This window comes from Otolemur garnettii, unplaced genomic scaffold (genome assembly GCF_000181295.1).
Source record: "Otolemur garnettii isolate 467f Iridium unplaced genomic scaffold, OtoGar3 scaffold00104, whole genome shotgun sequence".
Taxonomy (NCBI): Eukaryota; Metazoa; Chordata; class Mammalia; order Primates; family Galagidae; genus Otolemur; species Otolemur garnettii.
The window spans coordinates 6,711,690-6,715,512 of NW_003852499.1; the positions used below are offsets into that span (position 1 = coordinate 6,711,690).

The 3,823-nt window shown below is 46.0% G+C and overlaps 1 protein-coding gene across 1 annotated transcript in view; it reads left to right on the forward strand.

Annotated features, from left to right (window-relative positions):
* CCDC77 (coiled-coil domain containing 77) overlaps positions 1–3,823 on the forward strand; it is a 54,030-nt gene that overhangs the window by 11,429 nt on the left and 38,778 nt on the right. The gene's annotated exons all lie outside the window — the stretch shown is intronic.

Consider the following 3,823-nt stretch of genomic DNA (forward strand, 5'->3'; position numbering starts at 1 on the left):
ACAGTTCACAGCAACCTCCAACTCCTAGGTTTAGACGATTCTCTTTCCTTAGTCTCCCAAGTAGCTGAGACTATAGGCGCCCACCACAATGCCCAGCTATTTTTAGAGACAGGGTCTTGATCTGGCTCAAGCTGATCTCCAACCTTTGAGCTCAGTAATCCACCTGCCTCAGCCTCCTAGAGTGCCTAGATTACAGGCGTGAGCCACTGTGCCCAGCTGTTATAACTTCTTTACTTCTTAGTTTTCTAAGTGTTACACATCAGCTTCTACACATGCCCTTTTCTTTGAAACCTCATGATGCTGTACTTCAGGAGTAACTAAACTGCTAGGGTGACTCCTTGTCCAATTCTTTTGTTCCACCGGCATAGCAAAAACCTAATTGCAGCTTAATGGAGTTCTCTATTACCCATTCTCTTAGCACAGAATTTCTTATCCTTGGCATTACTGACATTTTGGCCTGGATGATTCTTTGTTGTGAGGCTTGTCCTGTGCATGGGTACATGTTTAGTGGCATCCTTGGCCGCTACCCACTAGATACCAGTAGCATAACACTTGTAGTTGTGACAGTTAGGCCAGGTGCAATGGTTCATGCCTGTAATCCTAGTACCCCGGGAAGCCAAGGCAGAAGGATCACTTGAGCTTAGAGGAGTCAAAGACCAGCCTGAGCAAGAGCAAGACTCTGCGTTGACTGAAAATAGAAAAATTAGCTAGGTGTTATGGCAGGTGCCTATAGTCCCATCTACTTGGAAGGCTGAGGTGAGAGGATTGCTTGAGTTCAGGAGTTTAAGACCAGCTTGGGTAACATAGCAAAACCCTATCTCTTAAAAACATTATTTTATCAGCCCCGTGTGGTGGTATGTACCTATAGTCCCAACTACTCAGGAGGCTGAGGCAGGACAACTGGTTGAGCCCAGGAGTTTGAGGCTGCAGTTAGCTATGATGATTCCACAGCACTCTACCCATGGTGACATTGCTAGATGTTTCTGTTGGGGCACTGGGGAGAGAGTGTGTGTACAAAATCCCTGATTGGCTCTGCACCTGTAGTTCAGTGGCTTGGGTGCTAGCCACATACAGCAGAGTAGGTTCGAATCCAGCCTAGGCCTGCCAAAGAACAATGACAACTAAACCAAAAAATAGCTGGGCATTGTGGTGGGCGCCTATAGTCCCAGCTACTTAGAAGGTTGAGGCAAGAGAATCGCTTAAGTTCAAGAGTTTGAGGTTGTACTGATTGAGAACCACTGTTCTGGTTGAAAAGCCACAAATCATTACAGAATGACTCGGTGATAAAAAATCTAGCTGTACCCATAACCACTACATAGCAGTTTTTTTGTTTTTTTTTTTTTGAGACAGAGCCTTAAGCTGTCACCCTGAGTAGAGTGCAATGACATCACAGCTCACAGCAACCTCCAACTCCTGGGCTCAAGCGAGTCTCCTGCCTCCACCTCCCAAGTGGCTGGGACTACAGGCGCCCGCCACAACGCCTGGCTATTTTTTGGTTGCAGCAATTGTTGTTGTTTGGCGGGCCCAGGCTGGATTTGAACCCGCCAGCTCGGGTGTATGTGGCTGGTGCCTTAGCCGCTCGAGTCACAGGCACCGAGCCTACATAGCAGTTTTGTAACTTTGCCCTCTCCCTCTACATCTGTGTCATACCTTACCCTCTATCCTACAGCCTTTTCTTAGCCCTCCTCTCTCAACAGGTAGTCTTGCTTCCTTGTTTCCATTGTCATATGCAGATTCCTTTCCTGCCCAGCCACACACAGTTACGTATATCTATATCTACTACTTTCTTTTTTTAATTTTTAAAATATTTATTTATTTCATTTTTGGCAACTCTTCTTTCTTGCTTGCTTTTTTCTAAGACAGTCTTACTCTGTTGCCTCAGGCTAGAATGCCGTGGCCTTATAGCAACCTCAAACTCCAGGGCTTAAGCCAGTGGTTATTCAACCTTCCTAATGCCACGACCGTTTAATACAGTTCCTCATTTTGTTGTGCCCCCAGCCATAAAATTATTTTCATCACTTCCTAACTGTAATTTTGCTACTGTTATGAATTGTAATGTAAATATCTGATATGCAGGAGGGTTATTCAACCCCCTGGAGTCGTGACCCACAGGTTGAGAACTGCTGACTTGAGCAATTCTCTTGCCTCAGCTTCCCAAGTAACTGGGACTATAGGCATACACCATAATGCCCAGCTGACTTTTCTATTTTTTCTTAGTAGAGACAGGGTATCACTCTTGCTCAGGCTGGTCTTAAACTCCTGAGCTCAAGTGATCCACCTGCCTTGGCCTCTCAGAGTGCTAGGATAATAGGTGTGAGTGACCATCCTAGTCTATAATTCTTATTGCTTCTTATAGCTTCAGGAATAAGTTGTTGTGTTTGCCTATTCAAAGCAGATTGATCCAATACTTACTCTGGCCCTCATCTCTTTTTCTTCCTTAGAAACTCTGCTCCATCATTTCTCTCCCCTTTCTGTTGTATTTTTAACCTGTTGCTTGATGTTAGTTTTTTTCTCCCCAGTATAGAAATGTACTTAACTGGCTCGGTCCCCATAGCACAGTGGTTACAGCGCCAGCCACATACACTGAAGGTGGCGGGTTGGAACCTGGCCCAGGCTAGCTAAACAACAATGACAGCAACAACACAAATTGCCAGGCGTTGTGGCGGGCACCTATAGTCCCAGCTACTTGGGAAGCTGAGGCAAGAGAATGGCTCGAAAAAAAAATGAAAAAAAAGAAATGTCCTTAACTTTCTTTCTCAACTTAAAAGAAAAATAAGCTGAGTATGGTGGCTAACACGTATAATCCAAGCTATTAGGAGGCTGAGGTAGGAGGATCACTTGAGCCCAGGAGTTCAAGTTCAAGGCTACAGTGAACTATCATTTCACTCTTAAAGAAAAAAAAAAAAAAAGAGTTGGCTTGGCACCAGTAGCTCAAGTGGATAAGGCGCCAGCTACATACACCAGAGCTGGTGGGTTCAAATCCAGCCCGAGCCTGCCAAACAACCATGACAACTACAACCAAAAAACAGCCAGGTGTTGTGGCGGGTGCCTGTGGTGCCAGCTACTTGGGAGACTGACGCTAGAGAATCACTTAAGCCCAGGAGCTGGAGGTTGTTGTGAGCTGTGACACTATGGCACTCTACCCAGGGCAACAGTTTGAGGCTTATCTCAAAAAAAAAAAAAAAAGTTGTTAAAAGGGAAAAGCACAACTAAAGAAGGTTTTATTTTCTTTTGTTTTTTTTCTTTTCTTTTTTGAGACAGAGCCTCAAGCTGAGCCCCTGGGTAGAGTACCCTGGCTTCACTGCTCACAGCAACCTCCAACTCCTGGGCTCAAGCAGGTCTCCTGCCTCAGCCTCCCAAGTAGTTGGGATTACAGGAGCCTGCCACAACGCCCGGCCATTCTTTGGTTGCAGCCATCGTTGTTTGGCGGAAACGGGCTGGATTCGAACCCACCACCTTAGGTATATGTGGCTGGCGCCTTAGCCACTTGAGCCACAGGTGCCGAGCCTCTTTTGTTTTTTTTCTTTCTGAGACAGTATTACTCTGACACCCTGGGTAGAATGCTATAGTTGTCCCCATAGCTCAAAGCAACCTCAAACTCCTGGGCTCAAGCAATCCTCTTGCCTTGGCCTCCTGAGTAGCTGAGACTACAGGTGTGCACCACAACACCTGGCTAAGTTTTCCATTTTCAGTAGAGATAGGTCTCGCCTCTTGCTCAGGCTGGTCTCAAACTGGTGAGCTCAAGCAATAGATTACAGGTGTGACCTGCTATGCCTGGCCAGCATCCAGTCTCCTTCCAGTCTGCTTCACATTTTTCACTCCG